The following is a 26695-nucleotide window of genomic DNA, read 5'->3' as shown; positions in this document are numbered from 1 at the left end:
CATGTTTGTTTGTAATTTCAGTTCAGTTGCTCAGTCCGACATTTTGTGACCCCAGAACTGCAGCACGCCAGGCTTCCCTGTCTATCACCAACTCCCGGAGCTTGCTCAAACTCATGTCCGTAAAGTAGGTGATGCCATCCAACCATCTCATCCTCTGTCATCCCCTTTTCCTCCTGTTGTCAGTCTTTCTCAGCATCAGGGTCTTTTCAAAAGAGTCAGTTCTTCGCATCAGGTGGCCAAAGTATTGGAGCTCCAACTTCAGCACCAGTCCTTCCAATGAATATGAAGGACTGATTTCCTTTAGTGATTTCCTTTAGAATTGGTGAATTTGATCTCCTTGCAGTCCAAGGGACTCTCAAGAGTCTTCTTTGACACCACAGTTCAAAAGCATCAATTCTTTGGCACTCAGCTTTCTTTATGATCCAACTCTCACATCCATACATGACTACTGGAAAAATCATAGCTTTGACTATATGGACCTTTGTTGGCAAAGCAACATCTCTGCTTTTTAATATGCTGTCTAGATAGGTCATAGCTTTTCTTCCAAGAAGCAAGCATCTTTTAATTTTACGCCTAGCATCACCATCTTCAGTGATTTTGGAGTCCAGGAAAATTTGTCACGGTTTCCATTGTTTCCCCATCTATTTGCCATGAAGTGTTGGGACCAGATGCCATGATCTTAGTTTATTTAATGTTGAGTTTTAAGCCAGCTTTTTCATCCTCCTCTTTCATTTCCATCAAGAGACTCTTTAATTCTTCTTCACTTTCTGCCATAAGGGTGGTGTCATCTGTGAATCTGAGGTTATTGATATTTCTCCTGGCAATCTTGATTCCAGCTTGTACTTTATCCAGCCCAGCATTTCATTCCACATGTAAGTTAAATAAGCAGGGTAACAATATATAGCCTTTATGTACTTCTTTGGAACCAGTCTGTTGATCCATAGTGAAGTCATTATTCGTGTCTGACTCTTTGCAACTCCATGGAGTGTAGCCCACCAGGCTCCTCCATCCATGGAATTCTCCAGGCAAGAGTACTGGAGTGGGTTGCCATTTCCTTCTTCAGGAGATCTTCCTAACCCAGGGATTGAACCCAGGTATCCTGCATTGCAGGCAGATGCTTTTACTATCTGAGCCACCAGGGAAGCTCCTGTTGATTCATGTCTGGTTCTAACTGTTACTTCTTGACCTGCATACAGATTTCTCAGGAAGCAGGTAAGGTGATCTGGTATTCCCATCTCTTGAAGAATTTTCCACAGTTTGTGATGATCCACACAGTCAAAGGCTTTGGCATAGTCAATAAAGTAGAAATAGACGTTTTTCTGGAACTCTCTTGCTTTTTCGATAATCTGATGGATGTTGGCAATTTGATCTCTGGTTCCTCTGCCTTTTCTAAATACAAGTTGAACATCTGGAAGTTCATGGTTCACGTACTGTTGAAGCCTAGCTTGGAGAATTTTGAGCATTACTTTGCTAGTGTGTGCAATTGTGCAGTAGTTTGAATATTCTTTGGCATTGCCTTTCTTTGGGATTGAAATGAAAACTGACCTTTTCCAGTCCTGAGGCCACAAGGAGGAAAGGGCAAACTTTTTTTCTACATTCCTTAGTTTTAATCACATAAAATGTTTTGGTTTTTTTTTTTTTCCTTAAGCCCAGAACTGATGTTTACACAAGAAACAACTCAGTTTAAACTCTGTACTAGGGATTATATAAAAACAATTTAACCTGCTTGAGGACAGTTCCTCCTTCCTGAAAACCTTCTGACTAATTCTGATATCTTAGAATGTATATTATAGGAGTGGGTCTAGTAGGATCTTTCTATTGTTAAGTTCTAATCCTGTTATCCTAAAATGTAAATTGTGGGAGTGGGTCTGGTAAAATTTTTATAATCTTGAGACATTCTTTTGATTTATTGTAATAACTAGTTTTAAATGTGTATAATTCCCTTGCTAGAGACTAGCTAGTCAGAAACTTTCTTTGTCCCTTTTTCACTTTAATAAAATTCTGCTACACAAAAGCTCTTGAGTAATCAAGCCTGGTCCCTGGTCCTGAAGCTAAATATTCTTCTTTGGAGATCATGGATGTGACATCTTTCACTGTAAGCTAACAACTGGAAGTGGTCAAACAGGAGATGGCAAGAGTGAACACTGACATTTTAGGAATCAGTGAACTAAAATGGACCAGAATGGGCAAACTTAATTCAGATGACCATTATATCTACTACTGTGGGCAAGAACCCCTTAGAAGAAATGGAGTAGCTCTCATAGTCAACAAAACAGTCTGAAATGCAGTACTTGGATGCAGTCTCAAAAACAAAAGAATGATCTCTGTTTGTTTCCAAGGCAAACCATTCCATATCACCGTAATCCAAGTCTATTCCCCAACCAGTAATGCTGAAGAAGCTGGAGTTGAACGGTTCTGTGAAGACCTACAAGACCTTCTAGAATTACCACCCCCAGAAAATGTCGTTTTCTTTATAGGGGACTGGAATGCAAAAGTAGGAAATCAGGAGATACCTGGAGTAACAGATAAATTTGGCCTTGGAGTACAAAATGAACCAGGGCAAAGGCTAACAGAGGTTTGCCAAGAGAAGGCACTGATCATTACAAACACCCTCTTCCAACAACACGAGAGAAGACTCTACACATGGACATCACCAGATGGTCAATACCAATATCAGATTGATTATATTCTTTGCAGCCAAAGATGGAGAAGCTCTATACAGTCAGCAAAAACAAGACAAGGAGCTGACTGTGGCTCAGATCATAACTGTAAAATTCAGTTGCCTTGTAAAGAGCCCAGCATTTGAATTCATGTGAATTAATGTGAACTTGGATTGCTAGCTCCCTAAGGTCCTTTGCAAAGGAAAATCAAATCCTCTTCAGAGGAAAGTCACATTATTTTTGGCATCAAATTATTTCAACAAATACTTTACAAATGCCATGTCCAGCATTCAGCTAAAGATAAAAAAAAGCTGAAATTTTTAGCTGCCTAGAAGCCATCCTTTATCCAAGGCTCATGTGATGGAAAAACTAAGGATTTATGAAGGCAATGGATTCAGTGTAGGATGTAGAGGAAGAAATGAAAAGTTGTGAGGGGTGTAATTATTTTTATTTATTTCTTAGTATTTACTGGCTGCACCAGGTCTTAGTTGTAACATGTAAGATCTAGTTCCCTGACTAGGGACTGAACCCAGGCTCCCTGCTTTGGGGGCATGAGTCTTAGCCACTGGACCACCAGGGAAAGCCAGGAAGGGTATAAATGGGCCTAATGAAAGAGGCTTCCATTGCTGGGACTGAGTTCTGGGAATGGCAGAGAGCAAAGCCTTCTTTTTGACCCTCTACTTGCAGTGAGTAGCTAGCTGGACCCTCAGATAGGGTAGCCCAGATTAATAGAGCCCAGATTCTCATTATCTAAAAAATCCTATCCTTAATTCTAGTTAAAGAATGGCCAAGTTGCCTCTTCAAGGTGGCCTGAACCATGGACATATGAAAGAGACCAAAATGTTTTGAAGAAGCATCCTTTTCTGGGTCTTTTAATGACACCCAGAGACTCCTAAAAAAGAGGACTAAAGGAAATGTTCCATCATCCAGGAGGGTGAAAATAGAAACAGTTGTATCAGATTTAGGGAAAAAAATGGTAATTTCTGGTCTAAATAATATAAAATAAAAGTAAAGTTCACTATGTTTTTCCAGTAGTCATGTATGGATGTGAAAGTTGAACCATAAAGAAAGCTGAGCACCAAAGAAGTGATGCTTTTGAACTGTGGTGTTGGAGAAGACTCTTGAGAGGAGATCAAACCAGTCAATCCTAAAGGAAATCAGTCCTTCGTATTCATTGGAAGGACTAATGCTGAAGCTGAAGCTCCAATACTCTGGCCACCTGATGCAAAGAATTGATTCATTGGAAAAGATCCTGATGCTGGGAAAGATCGAAGGCAAGAGGAGAAAGGAACAAGAGGATAAGATGGTTGGGTGGCATCACCAACTCAATGAACATGAGTTTAAGCAAGATCTGAGAGCTGGTGATGGACAGGGAAGCCTGTGTGCTGCAGTCCATGGGATTGCAGAGTCAGACATGACCGAGTGACTGAACTCAACTGATAGGATAGTAGCAAGATCTTCAACAAGTTGCTCACTATACTGATGAGGAAATTAAGAACCAGCAGAGTAGAAAGTGAATCCTAGCCTGCTTGCCCACACTAGGGGGGTAGCCCTTCCTTACATTCCTCCCTCTTCCCAACTGTATTTTGTCAAATTCCATTTTTACCTTACTCTCATGATGTGGTACCCTGAATTTGACAGGTCAGGTGGCACTTTTTTCTCAACAAGCTAACTGTAAGCTTCAATTTGACATCATTTCTAGCATCCTTTTACTTTTCTTTTTCAACACTAATTCCAACATCCACTGCTTTCTTCCAGGCAGGTGTCCATAAAAGTTCTTCATTCTGACCCTGCCAACTCATCATGGTGTACGGTTTTGAGTAGTATCACCCAGAATATCTTATTTCTCTGTGCCTTTGTTGAGTTTTATATACTTACATATGCTGGCAACTATGCTTTTCCTACTTTTACTTTATAAAGCAATATTGATTAGTGATTTCCTAGTGGAGCACATGATGTGGTCAGAATTTCTCAAGGGCTGCCAGTTCCATGAAGGGATAAGCTCTGTCTCCCTGGAGGTGTTCAAGGAGGGTCTGAGTGATCCTCTACCCAGTCTTGTGAATCAAGGAAGTTGATTCAGGTAACTTTGAAGATTCCTTCCAGTGCCAATCACTATAAATAAAATCTTTTCATTTGTCATTATTTCTGAGGTGCCTTACCAACTCCCTCTCCCACCTCCACCCACAGAGTTCCACTCTCTCCTCTGCACCTCCACGACAGCCTCTGCCAGGCCTGGGGAGACAGAACTTTCAATCCCAACTCAACCACCAGCTAGGTGGGAAACTTGAGCAAGCTCATTAATTCCTCTGAACCTTAGTCTCTTCCTCTCTCCTTGTATCATGGAATTGCTGTGAGAAAGAGTGGGAATGACTGTGGAAGACAAGCCATTATCCAGCACAAAGTTCTCAGTAAACAAATGCCTCTGTAGTGTGTTTTCTCTGTCATATGATCACTGATTCACGTCTTCCTTTTCCTCAGCCTCCTGGGAGGGAAGGATCTGTCTTCTGTCTGTATCCCCAGCCCCTAGCCTGGAGGCTTATGGCTGGTAGGCAGACTGTGAATTCATTACTCAAACATTAATGAGGTAGAGAAACAGATGCTGTGGATATAGAGTGGCTCAGACAAGATTTAGACTCTCAAGGAAGCCTGAATAAAAACACAGACAAATAAATGCTGAGTTCTTAGAACTAAATTGTAATTCTTAATTTTCCTTAACCTTATAATATGACTGCTACTGCTGTAGCATATGTCAAAATTATTGACCTAGAAGAACAAAAAGTTATTAAATATGGAAGCACTTCAATTAAGGGATATTTTTCTTCTCCATGGGGTCTTTGTGAGCTTAGAGAGAAATAGAAGCAGTAGTTAAATAATCACAAGCAGACTGCTACAATTAAATGTGATTTACCGAAAGTATCATTTGCAGATAGTGTCAAATTAAAGCATTTAAGAGGATTGCTGTGAAAGATCTTTTTCTTCTCTAAGTGAAATGCTGGCTTAGGGGGCCTCCAAAGGGAAACTGCCAGATGCTGTTTTATGTGCTCATGTTTGAGCATAACATGTTCTTAGTGTTTTTGAATTCTACATTGTCTGCAAAATTGCCACTTTGTTAAAACTGCCTCAGAAGTTGTTTCTTTTTTTTTTTTTCAGAAGTTGTTTCTTAAATGACACAGGTAGCTGTCACTTCACATCTCTTGCCTAGTTAGCGTTTTAGAAATGCAAGAGTTATTTTTAAGAATACCTTTGTTTAACCTCAAGTTTCCTGTGTTTTCAGACAAAATGCTAGTTACTCAATGAAACCACAGAGATGATACTTTTAAATTGAGGTATTTAATGTATATCTCTATTTAAACTACTAGGAGCTTAAGAGTCCTGAAGTCTGACCTTGTTGTTGCTATATGTTCTAAATCCTCAAAATAATTTTGTTTTAGACAATAGTCTTTTACCGTTTGGGGTTCAATAGGACTTGCATAAGTGTGGGTTATAGAGCTAGAACTGGAAATAGAGATGACAAGGTAGGAGAAGTGTAGTTTAATTTGTAAATTTAAAAAGTGATATACATACACAAACAGAGAGAGGAGAGAGCTTGAGTTTAATAAATTAACATAGTTTGTTCTAGCCTGGAGTCAAGGATTAGTGTGGTTCACTTGCCTAAAATTTATTTCTTGGGAGAAAATAATATGGAGAATCAAAAACAGAGATAGAAGGAGAAAATTTTCCCAGATGGTAGAAGCCAAAGTGAACTAACAGTTGCTGGATTGCATGGAACAGTACTGGACAACCTTGATAAAAATAGGTTAAGAAAATACGTGGCCTATGGAAAGTTTAATTATGGTCGTTTATTTTAGATCTTTAATTTATATAACAATTTCATCTTTTTCTATAACTTGTTTTTTTCAAAGAACACAAAATGTGTATCTATATGTTTAATTATATGAAGTTCCTTTATAAGTGATATAGTTCCAATTATTTGTTTATTGGTTAAAAATTTAAAATATCCAACCTCACTAATGCATGTGGGAGAAGAGATGCTGACCTAAGTAGCCTTGGAAATGAGTAGAGTCTGCAACATTAAAAGTGAAAGAAACTGCCTGCAAGCACTATGCTCCTGCGGCAGTTGTTTCCTGGGAGTTGTTTAGTCGCTGTGTTGCCTCTGGTTCTTTGGCAGCTCCATGGACTGTTGGAGAAGGAAATGGCACTCCACTCCAGTATTCTTGTCTGGAAAATCCCATGGACAGAGGAGCCTGTTGGGCTACAGTTCATGGGGGCGCAAAGAGTCCGACACTGGACTGTAGCCTGCCTGGCTCCTCTGTCCAGTGGATTTCCCAGGCAAGTGTACTGGAGTGGGACTTCTCCACGGGACCTTCCTGACCCAAGGAGAGAACCCACATCTCCTTCATTGGCAGACAGATTCTTTCTTTACTACTGAGCCACCACGGAAGCCGCTTCCTGGGGATACAGATTAACAATTCTGATACTGCTATTCATGTATATTGGAACTGAAAAATTAAGAAAATGGATGGCAATAGTGGGAGCTAGATTTCTCACTTTTGGAGTGAAAATTATAGGGAAGCAAGGGTGTTAGGCAGATAGAATGGTTCAAAATTGTAAATTCATGTTTAGCTTAATATGGGTACTGATGGTCACATGTAGAATACATATATATGTATATATAAGCAGGTCAATATAATATAAACACATATATATGTGAAAGAAATGGTACCCAGTAGCAACTAGCACACCTAGCCCCCAGGTCTTGGTTTCTACAGCCGTTCTCCAATAAAGAAAAAAGGGTTTCTTGGAGAAATGACTGATAGAACTGGGGCAGGAAATATAAAAGATGACTCTGGATCATCTTGTAATACCCGAATGTAAGGAAGTGTTAAAAAAATAAAACAAGATAAGAACAACAACAAAAAATCAATGGGAGCATTTTGAAGGTTCATAGGAACCAACTGAAAGGTCTCCCAATTCAAAGCTGGAACAATGTGAGCAACAACATAAATAAAGTAGTATTGGATTATAACCCAAAGTGTAACATAAATATCCATAGGTCCATGCTTATATGAATAAATTATTGAACAAACTAATAAATAAATAGAGGAGAAGAAGCAATGCAGAAGAATTCCACATAATTCATGTAGATCCTGAGAGGGTAAAAGGCAGGAAGGCCAGGGGTCTCCAAATGGAGGAAATAGCCTGCAAGTATCAGACATTTTTCTCTCTCTTAAGCAGCAGGAGGAAACAAAGTTGTGATATTTTTTCCTTCTCTATACAAATTTAAAAGGAGGTTTCTCTTAAAATTCTGTGTTGCCATGACACCTGGTTTCACCTGAAGTTACCAAATGCCTTTTTCTTATGAAAATGTTTATCTTAGGCTATGCTAATGTACTATGCATTTACCCCAAACTCTGTCTTCAAGTAGGTTCCACCTTTTGGATCAGAATCTACTTTGATAAGCCAATATGTTATACTCTGATATTGTTCCTCTAATCTATGTAAATAACACTATTTGTATGGTGCTCTGCCCTTCTTCAAGATTCAAGTTAATCCTTTTATGGCCCAAGATGAACCATTTGGAGCCAAGATTATCCCAAAATACATCCTATGGGTGAGGGGCCTGGTGCCATTCTAAGTTTTGAGACATTCCTTTCTTTCATTAACAGACTGCTGATAACTGTATAACATCCAGCTAAAGACTAGCAGGGGGGTACTCTTTCTGCCCCCTTCTGATGCCTATGTCAGAAGCTTTCTCTATCTCCTTTATACTTTAATAAAACTTTGTTACACAAAAGCTCTGAGCGATCAAGCCTTGTCTCTGGCCCCGGATTGAATTCTTCTCCTCCGGGGGCCAAAAATCCCGGCATTGTAATTCAACAACAACCTTTCAATACTTTGCCTTCAAAGAGGGGAGCATAAATCCCCACTTTTTAAGGGTAGGTCACACAGACTGACTTCCTTCCAAAGAACACAGTGTGAAAGAAGAGGGAACAGGGAGAGTAACTTTACAGTTACTCTCATCGGAGAAATCCGATGAGGGTTACCTCAGTCACATGATCAAGGTTACCATCAACAGTGAGAGGTCATATTGATGATATGTTTCCTTTATCTGGTGTGTTGAAAATGGCGCTTTATCTCATACTTTTCCTCACAAAACCCATCAGTCCAGTCTAATTATGAGAGAAACACCAGGAAAATTCCAGTAGAAGGGCATCCTGCAAAACACTCTTGAAACCTGCCAGGGTCATCAAAAACAAGGAATGCTTGAGAAACTGTCACACTCAAGAGGAGCCTAAAGAGACATGATGACTAAATGTAATGTGTCCTGACTGGGATAGTGGACCCAGAAAAGGACATTACTAAAGAAATCTTAATAAAGCAAGGACTTCAGTTAAAAGAAACATACTGTTGTAATGCAAGATGTTAGCCACAGGGGGAAACTGAGTGCAGGGCATGTGGGAACTCTCTGTAGGATCTTCTCCATTTTTCTGTAAGCCTGGAAATTTCCTGAAAAATAAAGACTGGTTTTAAAAAAAATTAAGCCAAAGTATTACGTATGTATCTGTGCTTGGTTGTGTCTGGCTCTCTGTGGCCCCATGGACTGTGGCCCCGCCAGACTCTTCTGTCCATGGTATTTTCCAGGCAAGAATACTGGAGCATGTTGCTCCTTCCTACTCCAGGGGATCTTCCTGACCCAGAGATCGAACCTGCATCTCTTGTGTCTCCTGCATTGGGGGGCAGATTCTTTACCATTAGAGTCACCTGGGAAACCCAAGAGTGTTATGGGCTAGATGCAAACCCAAGGCTATGGAAGTACACAGGAAGAATCACTAACATTGATTTGCCTTATTGGTAGCTGATGACTCAGTGGGTAAAGAATCTGCCTGCAGTGTAGATCCCCTAGAGAAGGAAATGGCAATCCATTCCAGTATTCTTGCCTGGGAAAACCAATGGACACAAGAGCCTGGTGGGCTACCACCCAAAGGATTGCAAAGAATCAGACACGACTGAGTAATCAAGCACACACATAATTTAATTTCTGAACGTTTTACAATTGACTAACTTAAAAACTTTTCATTCTCCAAGTATAATCTAGTCAGTTTGAAAACCATAAGAGTAATTAATAACATTTTTTCAGGATTGCAATAATCATCTTCACAACTACTCTGTGAGTAATGTGCTGTTAATATTCCCATTTTAAAATGAGGAAACTGTGATTAAGTAAGGTTTGAGGTATTGTCCAAGTCTGGACAATTACTAAGTCGTGAACAAAGGTTTGTTTTGGGAAACATGAATCCTGCACCATAGTCCTGTACCCTGTGCTGTACCCACCAACATTAACAGCTGAAAATAATGACTTTTGTTTTTAGACAAGTTGATTTGTAGAATTGTTTTTTGGGGCAGAAATTTGAAATTAGAGACTGTTGACTATTCAACATTCTATAGATTTGTGATTTTAAAAAACTCATAAAACTTCCCCAAAACTTACCATGTCAGTAAAAATTTTCTCCATACTGGAATCTGACTATAGTGTTAAAACTGGTTATTGGCTTAAAATATCAGGTTTTTGCCTGACAAACTATTTCTACTTATCAAAATCTTCAGTGGAAGTGAACATTATGTCTGAGGCACTGACTTCTCATAAAAAGAATTTGTAGAGAAATACCTTTTTTCCCATGAGGACAGGGAGTAAAATTCAGATTAAGATAAAATAACACTTCCAAGGAGCTACTTATCCTACCACACATTCCCAAGATACAATCGTTGACTGAGAAAGATTCAGTCTTGCAAATGCTCTTCTCCATCATGTGACTGTGACTTTCAGAACATGATGGTATCATTAGCTTTTTGCCCTAAAAGGCTTAAGAACTTAATTTTAAACTGTTAATTATGCCTTTTAAGGTAATATGAACAATTTCTAAACTTAATAGAGCATAGTAAGACCTGAAGAAGATGAAAGCACCCCATGAATTGTGCCTTGAATTCTACAATTATAGAAGAAACGTGAACCCTACTCCTGTAACTGCGACAGTGAGGCTTGGGAAGGAACCCCAAGGCTCCAGCTGTGGGCTCCATGTTTTTGTCCTTCAGATATGTCCCTCGGTACTGGGTATAGGAGGGGCTTTACGCAGCCAGTGCTGGATCTCCTTGGGTCTGACTTCACCACATCGTATCTCATTGTTATCTCCATTGTCTCTCCTTTGAGTCTTCCTTTGGCTCTACTCTTCCTCCACTTTGTTCAGAGGGAAAATGCTAGAAGATTTTTGATGTAAAGTTCATTCTGCTGTTATTTTCCTTCTTTTGACAGCAGACAGTTGACAGCTGTGATGAAGAGAAGACTATGGAATGGGGCGTGGTTGGCAGGGGTCATTCAGCCACTGGTACAGAGGATGGAGGAGGCCCCGTGACAGCTTCTCCTACCAGGAGGGCCAAGTGCTTTCCTCGTAATTTTCTGGATAGTCACATGGGGGATAAGCCAGCAGGGGTGACAGGCCAGGCAAGGCCAAAGATAGATGACAACCCGGGTAAGAGCAGTAATTTTCTTAGCACTTGATCTACTTTATTCCAGGCCAGTATATCACTGTACATATTCTGAGCCAGGTGAGCATCAAGACAGGAGGACAAGAGTCTCACAAAGTCCATTCTAAACCTTGGCTCTTTTTACCTTCAACAAGACGTGTCACCTCTTTGTTCCACCAAGTAGAACCTGGCCTGCCTTGCTCTTGAGAATCAAAGGTCACACACAGTGTGTGGCCTCTTCCCCACAGAGCTGTCAGGGACCCTGTCCCAATTTCCTCAAACTGCTCTACCTTTTTATCTGATGCTTTTACATACAGTTTGGGGAAAGGGAATCACTTTGATAGTCAGCAAGTGTCAAGAAGTTGAGGACTCTGTAAAGGCATGTTGGAAAATCAGGGAAAGGAGGCACAAGTCTAATTTCTATTCTGTCTTTCTTTGGCCTCAAGCAAACCCTCCCCTTGTATGAGAGAGGCCTGCTGCAGATAAATGCGGGCTGCCAACAGTGAGATGCAGCTTGGGCAAAACTCCCAACAAATGGCTCAGCTCCATAAGTACCAGCCAAGGCCTGACAAGGCTGACAGTGGCTTCTTAAGTCAGTTTGTCTTATCAGAGAGGTGGGTACAGGATAATTGTGGGGTGGCATAATCCTGGTATAGTCCCACCCAAGGTAAACTTGAAACTTTGCCCCCTCAAAGTCTTGGGCACCCAAGCTCACTGGAGAGAGAGAGATCAGGGGTCTGAGTAGGAGGGCAGACACATTCCTTCATGGTTCAAGGAGTGGCAACAAACTCTGGATCCCTGTATTCTAGCCAAGAACTTGGTCATTTGGTTTGTAGGCAGCACCAGAGGCCAGCCCAGGGACTGGGACAATGCTTCGCACAGGGGGCTCTTATTTCCATCAGGCCCCTGAAGTGAAACAAGTGGCATGGTGGAGGATAGTCTTCAGGAGATGGGGTTCAAATACTAGCTCTGCTTCTTAACTGGTTACTTAACTTCCCTGAGCCTTTCATTCCCATCTGTAAAATAGGCATGTTGTTCAGCTCACAGGGTTGCCTTGAAGAAAGTGTTTACCCTGCACTTACCCACGTCATCTGCTATGACAAAATACCATAAGTTGGGTGGCTTATAAACAAGAGAAATTTATTCCTCCCATCTCTGGAGGCTGCAAGTCTGAGGCCAGAGTGCCAGCAGCCTCAGTTCCTAGTGAGAGCTGGCATCTAGTTTGCAGACAGCTGACTTTTCAATCCTCACACAATAAAAATAGGGTAAGCTAGCTCTCAGTGTGGTAAGAGCACCAATCTTATTCATTAAGGCTCCACCCTCATGACTTTATTAACTCCCAAAGGCTCCACCTCAAAATACCATTGCACTAGAGATTTGATTTCAACACCTGAATTTGTGGAGAGGAGTACAAGCGTTCGGTCCATAACACTCGTTTTCCACTGACTGGTGGTGTTGTGCTCAGAGGATACCCACAATGTCTGAAAAACTGCATTTCCTGGATCTAAAAGGGTCTACTCACAGGCCTCATTGTCCAGAGCTGCTGCAAGTCATAAAATTATTAGTCCGTACAGAAAAGACTGCCAGGGACAGTCTTGACCAGTGACTGCTGTGGCTGGGAAGTCCTGGAGACTCAGCCTTAGCTCCTTGTCAGTCCTCAGACAAGGTTGTCTGTGCATTAATAAAATAGCATAGATTAAAGTTCTGCCACATTGATAATGAAATGGTTAAATAACCAAGAACACACACCTGGTTAGAAAAGAAAAGGAGAGAAGAAATGAGTGTGTAACTGCAGAACCAGCCCAAACTGGCCCGATCCTGTTTCTAACAAGATGCTCAGTTGTTCTTCAGAGACATCAGAACAAAACATCATCACGCAGCCAAAGCAGCAGAAAGAACCTTCTGACCTCAGATAACACCTGGAATCAAGTTCTCCCCCACGGGACCAAAGGACCCCAGTGTGACCTGAACCTGGACCCCAGAGGCCTTTCAGAAGTGAAGAGTCCACTGTTCAAGGAAGATCTGGTGCTGAAACTGCTCTGTCTACTCACCGTACATGGCCAGACCCCAAAGCCCTGCAATCAAAACCTGCTGACCAGCACCTCCACACACAAATCCACCTGCCCTAACTCATAAAAGCTTGACTGAATCCCAGACTAGGGAGGCAGATTTGAGCTGGAGCTGCCTCCCATGTCCTTGTCAGTGGACCTTGCAATAAATCTTTTTCTTTCCTCAAAAGCCAGTGCCGTAATATTGGTTGCTATGCTTGCGGGACAGTGAGCCCATTGCTTGTAATGGGAGTAGCAGAGGCGGGGAGGGGTGGTGATTCTTCATTGGGAGAGGAAATAGGGTGTTTGGAAGAGAACCCTGAGGCCTGGGACAGAGTCCAGAGGAGAAATCCAGGAAATTTCTATGAGAAAATGTGCACAATGGCTCTATGTGGGACCTGCACTCTCTGAGGGGCTGAGTGTCATCCTGTGTATCAGGGGTGGGGAGCTGATGGAAGAGGACAGTGTCCTGTTTTCTCCCCTTCAGTGGAGAGCTCTGCAACAGAGGGCTGGGACCTTCAGAAGGGGGCAGGGAGCAGGTAGGAACAGGCATTGGGCACAAACGGGACAGGGTCCCCACTATGCCCTGGGCTCTCAATTGGGCCAGGACCATCAGCATTTTGGATTCCTAGAAGTTGGTGAAGTTGTCCCAGGTGAAGGTGGGGGCTTCTCCCTGATGACATAGTCGGCTGGTTAAGGAGCAGTCGCTGTTTCAGTTGCCTTCTAACATGAAAAGTTTTCTTGTGTACTTGAGGTGTTTCTCTTTGGGAGGTTGGAAGGTATATTACTAATTTGCCTCTAAAGTATCCTTTCCTTCTCTGACCCTGCAAAATGGACAGACCAAGGACCAAACCAGAAATTGCTTTTCTTTTGAGTTTAACTCAAATTTCTGTGTGGAGGCTGAGATAGAGAATGCTTAACTTTTATAGCATATTTAGCCCCAGAACAACAAAGAAAAATATTCAGGAAAAACCCCTGAGATGCTACTGACTTTGTGTATATCTTGGCCATAAACAGAATTGGGACTTTATAATATGGTTTTATTCCAATAAAGCAACTCAAGAAGATTTTCATCAGCAAAACACTGATTGGAATAGCAGCTGTTGTGCAGTTTACCTCCTTTATGCCATCTTCTCACTTCATTGCTAATTTTCATGGCAACTTTTTCTTGTAATAGCCTTTTTTTTTTTTTGGTCTGCAAATTCTAGAATTCTTTCTTTCCTCTTGATAAACAAAGAAATACGAAGTCAGTTTGAGAGTAGGGTTAAAATTACCTACTTTAGATCTCTTTAAAAGAAATCTATGTCATTGGTCAGGCATGGATACAGAAACAAATGGGGTGCTGCCTGCTTAGCTGTGGGCTGAGTCCCAGAGATGCAACCTGTGGGAATTTGCTGAGCAAAGCAGCTTGTCTGTCGCAGAAACCACATTTTCCTATCAATAAGTATTTCTACTCATATCGGAGTTTGTACTACAAAGTGACACTTTTCTCCTTTTTGTAAAGATCTAAAGGATTAAGAAAGTCAGAAGGGGCATTTTGAGAACTAACTGAAATCTTAGAAAGCAATATAATACTTTCTCTCTGATTATGTGGAAAATAGGCTCTTTTAAAATATATATATTTTTAAATAGGGAGAGGATCACTAAACAGAATTAAACCCAAATGGCTTTGGATAGTAGCATTTGTATCAAGTATATGTCCTTGAATGACTTTTGTTTAAATAAGTTTAAGATAAATTTGAATGTCCTTTCCTCTGGGAACTCAGGGAAAACCAGGTTGATTAAGGGATAATTAAGCACAGGTAGCTGTTGCAGATAAAACTAGCTAATTGCACTTAAGCATTTAAGCAGAATATCTTAACTTCTGCTCTAATAGTTCATTATTTTCATAAGTACATGATGTATGTAAATGTAATAATTTGTGATTAAGCCTTACACCGTGATTATCAAATGTTTTTTATACTCTTCATAGGCTTCTGTATGTGTGCTTTGCTCTCTTAAAACTTGCAGTTCCTATTTTTAAAGTGCAATAACGTGTACAATTTTCCTTCGGCTCCATGAAATTTGCTTAATGGAAACTCAGCTGATTACATGAGCATTAGTTTACCTGAATTTCAAGTACATCACTTGGGAGAAAATAATTCAACTTTTGTGATTCTTAATTCAATTATTGTTCAGCTTCTGCTGCATTTAGACAGTTCGAGCAGCAGCTTGGAGTCATACCATTCTGAAAATATACTACTGAAAGAAGTCAGAACCTGATCTATAAGAAAAGGAAAATCATTCTTTGGGCAGAGTATGGGTAGTACAGCAAAGAGACCCCAAAGGCTGCAAGCATCTATTTTGGTAACAGACACTTGGTTCAGTAGTCTGCAAGCACTTGAACAGAGCCATGAGATGCCCAAGTTTAGGAACCAGCATTGTCATTGCCCTAGGATTGCTCTCCAGTGAGGAGTAATAATGGGTTACAGATGCAAGTGCTTGGACTGGGAGAGGGAGACAGATTCAAGACACTGTTCTCCCCTATACCTGAGTGACCTTGGGGAGATGGCAGGAAGCTTTGGTTTCCTCATCTCTAAAATTCTAATTGGGCTTCCCTGGTGGTCCAGTGGTTAGGAATTTGACACTGGTTTGTCCCTGGTCTGGGAAGATCCCACATGCTGTGGAGTAACTAAGTCCCTGAGACATAACTACTGAGCCCATGTTCTGCAGCTACTGAAATCTGTGTGCCCAGAGCCTGTCCCCTGCAACAAGAGAACCTACCACAATGAGAAGCTTGCACACCACACCAATGAGTAGTCCCCACTCTCTGCAACTGGAGAAAGCCCAAGTGCAGCAACAAAGACCCACCACAGTCGATAAATGAACAAATACATCTTAAAAAAAATGCTAATTATTATGTCTCTCCCTTTCCTTACAGAGTTGCTACGAGGACCAGGTAAGTTTGATAGGTGACTATACAGAGGGACTGAGTACATGTAAGGCAAGAACCAAGCCCCTATGACTTTGGCACGCTTGCCTCACAGCTTTTGTTTTGATGACACAAACAATGGCATAAATGTTACAATATAGAAAAACAGAACGTTACTGAATGCAAGACCACCCAGCTCAGAAGAGGTTTAGTTCTCACCTCTTCCTCAAAACTTGGCTTTATAGGATTAAGACTCAGTGGTGTGCTGGAGATGGCCCCTGCCAGCTGAGAAGAGCCAATTCTGTGTGTCTCTTCCTAACTCCATGTTCAAAGTCATCAAGTTGGTAGCTTGAAACTGGCCGTGTTAAAAGTATTTATACCCTGGAAATTGGCAAATACTACTATGATATAATATATATATCTATGATCTTTATATGTATCATATATATATCTATCTATATATCTATATATATATATATATATATGATCTTTGTCCCTGACTTTTTAGAAACACAGATCTTCTAAAACCCTTGGAATTTCCTGAGTAATAGAGGTAAGTGGAGCACCTTTTATTATTCATAATAAGCCACATTCAGTCACAACCAAATTTATGCCAGTGAAGTGACTCTTCATAGGCTCCTGCATGTGTGCATGCTGTCGCTTCGGTAGTGGCTGATTCTTGGCAACATTAGGGACTGTAGCCCACCAGCTCCTCTATCCATGGGATTCTCTAGACAGGAATGCTGGAGTGGATTGCTATGCCCTCCTCTCATAGGTCCCTATATAGCTTCAAACATAGACAGCGTATTGAAAAGCAAACACATCACTTTGCCAACAAAGGTCCGTATAGTTAAATCTACTGTTTTTCCAGTAGTTACATATGGATGTGGGAATTGGACCATAAAGAAGGCTGAGTGCCAAAGAAGTGATGCTTTTGAACTGTGGTGCTGGAGCAGACTCTTGAGAGTCCCTTGGATGGTAAGGAGATCAAACCAGTCAAGTCTAAAGGAAATCAACCCTGAATATTCATTGAAAGGACTGATGGTGAAGCTGAAGCTCCAAAATTTTGACCACCTCATGCGTAGAGTTGACTGATTGAAAAAGACACTGAGGCTGAGAAAGATTGAGGGCAGGGGGAGAAGGGGGTGACAGAGGATGAGATGGTTGGATGGCATCGTTGATTCAATGGACATGAGGTTGAGCAAACTCCATGAGATAGTGAAGGACAGGGAAGCCTGGCGTGCTGCAGTCCATGGGGTTGTAAAGAGTCTGACACAGCTTATCGACTGAACAACAAGATATCTTCAGGAGGGAGGCTGGTTGCCAAAGAACCAACTATAAGATTAGAGGGTTGGAACTTTCAGCCCACCCCAAATCTTCAAAGAGGAGAGGGGCCTAAGGCTTGAGTTAGTCACCAGTGGCCAGCGATTTAATCAACCATGCCTACATAATGGAACCTCTCTTCAGTTCAGTTCAGTTCAGTCACTCAGTTGTGTCTGACTCTTTGCGACCCCATGAATCGCAGCACACTACCCAAAGTTCACTCAAACTCATGTCCATCGAGTCAGTGATGCCATCCAGCCATCTCATCCTCGGTCGTCCCCTTCTCCTCCTGCCCCCAATCCCTCCCAGAATCAGAGTCTTTTCCAATGAGTCAACTCTTCGCATGAGGTGGCAAAAGTACTGGAGTTTCAGCTTCAGCATCACTCCTTCCAAAGAACACCCAGGGGTGATCTCCTTCAGAATGGACTGATTGGATGTCCTTGCAGTCCAAGGGACTCTCAAGAGTCTTCTCCAACACTACAGTTCAAAAGCATCAATTTTTCAGCACTCAGCTTTATTCACAGTTCAACTCTCACATCCATACATGACTACTGGAAAAACCATAGCCTTGACTAGACGGACCTTAGTCAGCAAAGTAATGTCTCTGCTTTTGAATATGCTATCTAGGTTGGTCATAAATTTCCTTCCAAGGAGCAAGCGTCTTTTAATTTCATGGCTGCAGTCACCATCTGCAGTGATTTTGGAGCCCCAAAAAATAAAGTCTGACACTGTTTCCACTGTTTCCCCATCTATTTCCCATGAAGTGATGGGATCAGATGCCATGATCTTCGTTTTCTGAATGTTGAGCTTTAAGCCAACTTTTTCACTCTCCTCTTTCACTTTCATCAAGAGGCATTTTAGTTCCTCTTCATTTTCTGCCATAAGGGTGGTGTCATCTGCATATCTGAGGTTATTAATATATTGTAAATATGACAATATATATGTTTGTAGATTTTTTGATGATGGCCATTCTGACCCATGTGAGGTGATACCTCACTGTAGTTTTGATTTGCCTTTCTCTAGTAATGAGCAGTGTTGATTTGGGCATCTTTTCATGTTTTTGTTGGCCATCTGTACGTCTTCTTTGGAGAAATGTCTGTTTAGGTCTGCTGCCCATTTTGTTTGTTATTTTTTTATACTGAGCTGCATGTATATTTTGAGCTGTTTGTGTATTTTGTGTCTTGATCCTTTATCCATTGCTTTGTTTGCAAATATTTTCTCCCATTCTGAAGGTTATTTATTTGTCTTGTTTATGGTTTCCTTTGCTATGCAAAACCTTTTTAGTTTAATTGTTGTTGTTTAGTCACTAAGTCATGTCCAACTCTTTTTGTGACCCCTATGAACTGTAGCCCGCCAGGCTCCTCTGTGCATGGGACTTCCCAGACAAGAATACTGTAGTAAGTTGCTATTTCTTTCTCCAGGGGATTTTCCCAACTTAGGGATCAAACTCACGTCACCTCGCTTGCATTGGCAGGCAGATTCTTTATCACTGAGCCACCAGGGAAGCCCTTAAGTTTAATTAGGTTCCAGTTGTTTTTTTTTTTAATTTTTGCTTTTATTTTCATTACTCTAGGAGGTGGGTCAAAATGGATCTTGTTGCAATTTATGTCAAAGAGAGTTCTGCGTATATTTTCCTCTAAGAGTTTTATAATAAATAGCCTTACATTTAGGTCTTTAACCCATTTTGAGTTTATTTTTGTGTATGGTGTTAGGAAGTATTCTAATTTCATTCTTTCACATGTAGCTGTCCAGTTTCCCCAGCATCACTTATTGAAGACACTGTCTTTTCTCCATTGTGTATTCTTACTACTTTGTCAAGAGATTAGGTGACCACAGGTACATTGGTTTATCTCTGGGCTTTTTATCCAGTTTGATTGATCTGTATTTCCATTTTTGTGTCAGTACTATACTGTCTTGATTACTGTAGCTTTGTACTCGAGGAACCTAATTCCTCCATCTACTGCTTTTATTTTCTAAGCCAAAAATCCTAGTGAGTTGGGAAGTCATTGTGTCCTCTCAGTTGCTTGGAACAGCCAGAGAAGTCAAGCAATAGCTAGGATGCAATTGGTCTTGACAAAAATTTTAACCAGAGCTAGAACTAAGAGCATGCTGGGCTCTCAAAGCTCGAGTGAAAATGCTTGAATTCTATAGAATCTTTCATGACCTATAACCAGATGCTCATGAGGGATGCCTAATTGAAAGAGCTGAGGTGAAACAGCTAGTGGGGATAGAATGGGAATGTATGCACTGACAAGATGTTAGTATAAAAGCAAAGGATCCTTATATTTGGGAGCTATAAGACTACCAGAATATGATGATGCTGGAAAATGTATGAGATACAGATGTTCAGTTCTTCTGTCTTTCTGGTCTCTGTGATTATCAGGTCATCTTTTTCCTGCTGCTCTGAACCAGGGGTTGCTGTCCTGCATGGAAGAGTGTATTAATCAGTTATTGCCTTATTAACATTGCATAACAAACAACCCTAAAATCTCAGTGCCTTATAGCAATACACATTTCAGTCCAGTGCAGTTCAGTCGCTCAGTCATGTCCAACTCTTTGTGACCTCATGAATCGCAGCACGCCAGGCCTCCCTGTCTATCACCATCTCCTGGAGTTCACTCAAACTCACGTCCATCGAGTCCGTGATGCCATCCAGCCATCTCATCCTCTGTAGTGCCCTTTTCCTCCTGCCCTCAATCCCTCCCAGCATCAAAGTCTTTTCCAATGAGTCAACTCTTCGCATGAGGTGGCCAAAGTAGTGGAGTTTCAGCTTTAGCATCATTCTTTCCAAAGAACACCCAGGGCTGATCTCCTTTAGAATGGACTGGTTGGATCTCCTTGCAGTCCAAGGGACTCTCAAGAGTCTTCTCCAACACCACAGTTCAAAAGCATCAATTCTTCGGAGCTCAGCTTTCTTCACAGTCCAACTCTCACATCCATACATGACCACTGGAAAAACCAGAGCCTTGACTAGACAGACATTTGTTGGCAAAGTAATGTCTCTGCTTTTCCATATGCTATCTAGGTTGGTCATAACTTTTCTTCTAAAGAGTAAGCATCTTTTAATTTCATGGCTGCAGTCACCATCTGCAGTGATTTTGGAGCCCAAAAAGATAAAGTCTGACACTGTTTCCACTGTTTCCCCATCTGTTTCCCATGAGTGATGGGACCAGATGCCATGATCTTTGTTTTCTGAATGTTGAGCTTGAAGCCAACTATTCCATTCTCCTCTTTCACTTGCATCAAGAGGCTTTTTAGTTCCTCTTCACTTTTGGCCATAAGGGTGGTGTCATCTGCATATCTGAGGTTACTGATCTTTCTCCCAGCAATCTTGATTCCAGCTTGTGTTTCTTCCAGCCCAGGATTTCTCATGATATACTCTGCATATAAGTTAAATAAGCAGGGTGACAATATATATCCTGATGTACTCCTTTTCCTATTTGGAAACAGTCTGTTGTTCCATGTCCAGTTCTAACTGTTGCTTCCTGACCTACATATAGGTTTTTCAAGAGGCAGGTCAGGTGGTCTGGGATTCCCATCTCTTTCAGAATTTTCCAGTTTGTTGTGATCCACACAGTCAAAGGCTTTGGCATAAGTCAATAAAGCAGAAATAGATGTTTTTCTGGAACTCTCTTGCTTTTTTGATGATCCAGCAGATGTTGGCAATTTGATCGCTGGTTCCTCTGCTTTTTCTAAAACCAGCTTGAACATCTGGAAGTTCATGGTTCACGTATTGCTGAAGCCTGGCTTGGAGAATCTTGAGCATTACTTTACTAGCGTGTGGTATGAGTGCAATTGTGTAGTAGTTTGAGCATTCTTTGGCACTGTCTTTCTTTGGGATTGGAATGAAAACTGTCCATTTCCAGTCCTGTGGCCACTGCTGAGTTTTCCCAATTTGCTGGCATATTGAGTGCAGCACTTTCACTGCATCGTCTTTCAGGATTTGAAATAGCTCAACTGGAATTCCATCACCTCCACTAGCTTTGTTCATAGTGATGCTTTCTAAGGCCCACTTGACTTCACATTCAAGGATGTCTGGCTCTAGGTGAGTGATCACACCATCGTCATTATCTTGGTCATGAAGATCTTTTTTGTACAGTTTTTCGGTGTATTCTTGCCACCTCTTCCTAATATCTTCTGCTTCTGTTAGGTCCATACCATTTCTGTCCTTTATCGAGCCCATCTTTGCATGAGATGTTCCCTTGGTATCTCTAATTTTCTTGAAGAGATCTCTAGTCTTTCCCCATTCTGTTGTTTTCCTCTGTTTCTTTGCATTGATCACTGAGGAAGGCTTTCTAATCTCTCCTTGCTGTTCTTTGGAACTCTGCATTCAGATGCTTATGTATTTCCTTTCTCCTTTGCTTTTCACTTCTCTTCTTTTCACAGCTATTTGTAAGGCCTCCCCAGACAGCCATTTTGCTTTTTGCATTTCTTTTCCATGGGGATGGTCTTGATCTCTGTCTCCTGTACAATGTCACGAACTTCATTCCATAGTTCATCAGGCACTCTATCTATCAGATCTAGGCCCTTAAATCTATTTCTCACTTCCACTGTATAATCATAAGGGATTTGACTGAGGTCATACCTGAATGGTCTAGCGGTTTTCCTTACTTTCTTCAATTTAAGTCTGAATTTGGCAATAAGGAGCTCATGATCTGAGCCACAGTCAGCTCCCTGCCTTGTTTTTGCTGACTGTATAGAGCTTCTCCATCTTTGGCTGTGAAGAATATAATCAGTCTGATTTCAGTGTTGATCATCTGGTGATGTCCATGTGTAGAGTCTTCTCTAGTGTTGTTCAAAAAGGGTGTTTTCTATGACCAGTATGTTCTCTTGGCAAAATTCTATTAGCCTTTGCCCTGCTTCATTCCGTATTCCAAGGCCAAATTTACCTGTTACTCCAGGTGCTTCTTGACTTCCTACTTTTGCATTCCAGTCTCCCATAATGAAAAGGACATCTTTTTTGGGTGTTAGTTCTAAAAGGTCTTGTAGGTCTTCATAGAACCATTCAACTTCAGGTTCTTCAGCATTACTGGTTAGGGCATAGACTTGGTTCACTGTGATATTGAATGGTTTGCCTTGGAAACAAACAGAGATCATTCTGTCATTTTTGAGATTGCATCCAAGTACTGCATTTCAGACTCTTTTGTTGACCATGATGGCTACTCCATTTTTCCTAAGGGATTCCTGCCTGCAGTAGTATATAATGGTCATCTGAGTTAAATTCACCGATTCCAGTCCATTTTAGTTCACTGATTCCTAGAATGTCAACGTTCACTCTTGCCATCTCTTGTTTGACCACTTCCAATTTGCCTTGATTCATGGACCTGACATTCCAGGTTCCTATGCAATATTGCTCTTTACAGCATTGGATCTTGCTTCTATCACCAGTCACATCCACAACTGGGTATTGTTTTTTTGCTTTGGCTTCATCCCTTCATTCTTTCTGGAGTTCTTTCTCCACTTATCTCTAGTAGCATTTTGGGCTCCTACTGACCTGGAGAGTTCCTCTTTTGGTATCCTATCATTTTGCCTTTTCCTACTGTTCATGGGGTTCTCAAGGCAAGAATACTGAAGTGGCTTGCCATTCCCTTCTCCAGTGGACCACATTCTGTCAGACCTCTCCACCATGACCCGCCCATCTTGGGTGGCCCCACAGGGCATGGCTTAGTTTCATTGAGTTAGGCTGTGGTCCTAGTGTGATTAGATTGACTAGTTTTCTGTGATTATGGTTTCAGTGTGTCTGCCCTCTGATGCCCTCTTGCAACACCTACCATCTTACTTGGGTTTCTCTTACCTTGGACGTGGAGTATCTCTTCACGGCTGCTCCAGCAAAGCACAGCCACTGCTCCTTAATTGATTTGAAGGTTAGCTATGATTCTGTTGGATTTGACTGGGCCTGGCTGAATTCTTCTGGTTTAGCTCCAGACTGTGATTGGATTCAGGTGTGCTCTACAAGTTTCATTCTGGGGCCAGTAGAGTAGATACCTGAGACATGCTCTTGTCAAGAGAGAGGACAGGATCAAAGGGACCAAGTGAGACCACATAAGCACTTCTAAAGCCACTGCTTACATTACACATGTTCACATGTCATTACCAGAGTAATTCACAAGGCCAAGCCTAAAGTCTTGGGTGGGGAAGTGCATTCCATCTCAGACAGAGGAAAAGGGGAATATTTGCTGAACAATAATACAATCTACTGAGAGAGGAAGGTGAGGGGAAGGTGTCAAGCATGCAGACTAGAAGGGTAATGAAGCCATTAAACAAGAGCCAGCCCAGAGCCAGCATGTCCTCCCAAAGCAGACATTGCTGAGCCCCTGGCCTGTGCCAGGCACTCCTTGGGTACTGAAACTATAATATATGAACAATTAAGGCACAGCCCTTGGTAACTAAAATGTCACCACATTACATGGTCCTTAAAAATAAAGAGATGATTTAAATGGGAGCAAGGGAGGGTTGTTTCCAACTCCTCCTTCACTGTTGGGAGGCAGCCACCAACCCCCTTGGCTCCCTCCAGGTGCCAGCTGCTTCCTAGTGCCAGGGAGTCAAGCACAGGGGTGCCAAGTAAATGTTCCCCACTAGATGCATGTGGCAATTAAGCCATCAGCCACTGCAGAAGCCTGCACTGTGGTTGTGCTGCTCTCCAATAGAGAATGAATCAAATTACAGGGAAGTCTCCTGCCTCCCCTCCCCACTTCCTGCACTATTATCCTTGCTACAGAAATGTCACAGTGATTTCTCCAAAGAGCTAACTGCCAATTCTAAAGAGCAAACTCATAAGTCCATGTGATGATGGATGTTCTCTAGACTTACTGTGGTTTCATTTCATGATGTAGGTAATTCAAATCATTACACTGTGCATTTTAAACTGATACAGGGCTGTATTTCAATTATATCTCAATAAAAGAAAGAAAAACAATAAGAGTCCATGTATTGATTTTACCTGACAGGGCATGGTTCACAGAGCAGACCCCAACACACAGAGCAGTGCCTGTGGGATGTCACAGGAGAATCAGTGTCACAGTTCAGAATCCTTGGATTCGTCTCCTTCTGTAATGGTCCATCCTGAAGACTAGACAGTTCCCTCCTCTTTCACCTTCCAGCACAGCATGATCCCTGGGAAGCTGAGTGAGTCCTGGGGACCGCCCTTCCAGGGGCAGATCACAGGCAATGTGTGGACTCTGGTGGCCTTGAAGAATAGTTGACAGCTGCTGATTGGAGGGGTGTGGAGGGAGCTTGGACTGGAGGCTGAGTGTCCAGATGCAAGAGGTCCCTCTCGCTGGGAAATATAAATGAAGATTAGAAAGAAAGGAAGCAGGAGTGAACTACAAGCCAGGGGTCAGTTATACTGGCATCACCATGTTCTAGCTCAGGAATCCAAGGAACACAGAAATTATGACATTGAATCTGGTCTTCTATGTGACTATAGAAATATGTCATGGTAAAGGATAGAATGAATATTTTATTTACAGTTCATTAAGTAGAACTATAACTCAAAGTATCTAGACAAATGGCTTGAGGGACTGTATTTGTATTCTTTCCCCAGGCCTCATAAATGCCTGAGGTTGGCCTGTGGTCTAGTGACACACAGAGGCCAGGTCAATGTCCTCTCAGCTCTTTCTTCAGGTGTCTGGGATGAGAAGTCACAAAGGGCATCTCCCAAAGCAATGAGTATTTCTGGTCTGGCTTCTTAACTTTGGGGCCCCATTTCAGAGTCTGTAGTCCATCTTCTAATGCCTTATTCAGCCCAAATGGTATTTTCTCATTTATTTTTCATAAACATAGTTTTACAACTCCAGAATTTCATCTGAATCACACTGTGTATCTCATTCATCTATTTCAAATTTCCTGTACATTCAAAATGACACAAAATCACCATCATGGATCGATTTTTTATTAACAAAGAGAGAAGTAACTCAAAGCAAGGATTTATCCATCATGAGAAGCCTTACAGTCAAAGAACAAAGAATGAAAATGATCAGAAGTAGATTTCTGGGGACAACGGGGAGGAGGGGATTGTTTGGAGAAGGGCTTATAGCAGGAGAAGCCTGAGAGTTTCATTAGAGTCCCTTTAAAATGCTTTAGTCTATTTTGAATCATAGAAGGTTTAAAATATTGACTTGACTGATTAATATGACCAAACACAAAGCTAACAAGATCATGCTGATGACACGATCAAATGTTTCTGGATAAGAATTCAAAGGTAATGTTGTCTAGGGCAGAGACATACTTTTCAGGCAAGACATAGAGACCTGGCCCATGACCATCCATCTGTGAACTCCTGCTACTCAAGGTATAGGCCTCAGGCCAGCAACATTAGCATCACCTGAGAGCCTGTTAGAAATAGAGTCCGGGACACTACTCCAGACCTGCAGAATCAGAATCTGCTAACAAGATCCACAGTGATTCCTATGAACATTAACCAATACAATATCGTAAAGCAATTAACCTCCAATTAAAATAAATAAATTTATTTTCAAAAATAAACAAATAAACAAAAAATATGAGCAGAGCTAATGTCAGTACTTAAGAGACGTTTATGTTTTAGCTCTCACTGCTTTGAGTAAACAATAAAAGCCACTCCTCATGATTTTCCCCCTTCTCCACCTCTAACCCTACTGCCTGAGATCCTGGGCTCCCTGGGCAGCCAGGTGGATATGTTCTAGGATGTGGGATAGAGAAGGCTTTGTGTGCATTAGGCTGATGAGTTAGCTAATCCCTGACTCTCCACTGCAGGAATTGTCACCCTTATCATTACATTCTTTCTCATTGTGAGACTCACTCACATGTCCAAACCTTATATTATAATCATCTGACAATTTCTAATGAAGCAGAAGTGATGATCAAAGCAGCTGTTCAAAGATTCAAATAACTTCATGCCATGAAAAGTTTTCAGAAAGAGGCCTCTGATTTTCAGCCTAGTTCAAACGTGCTTGGAACAGTGAAGAATACCTATTTTTGCTCCAGGGAAATTTTACTCAAAAGGTGAAATCTCATTTAACTCATGTTTTAAGGTACCTTAGCCAACCTGACCCTTGCAGAAAAGTCCACTCAATTTGACTTTTATAACATTAGTTTTCTATGATTTCTTTTTCCTGTTTATTAGGTTTTTGTCATATGTGTTGTGTATTTTGTTTTATTTTTGTTAAATAAATGGACTTCCAAAAATAGAACTTCAGTTTATAACCTTGTGCCTCTAGGAAATAAGAGTTTGATTTATGATGTGTTGCTTGGCA

This window comes from Ovis canadensis, chromosome 13, assembly GCF_042477335.2.
Source record: "Ovis canadensis isolate MfBH-ARS-UI-01 breed Bighorn chromosome 13, ARS-UI_OviCan_v2, whole genome shotgun sequence".
Taxonomy (NCBI): Eukaryota; Metazoa; Chordata; class Mammalia; order Artiodactyla; family Bovidae; genus Ovis; species Ovis canadensis.
Note: the sequence above shows the minus strand (reverse complement) of the source record.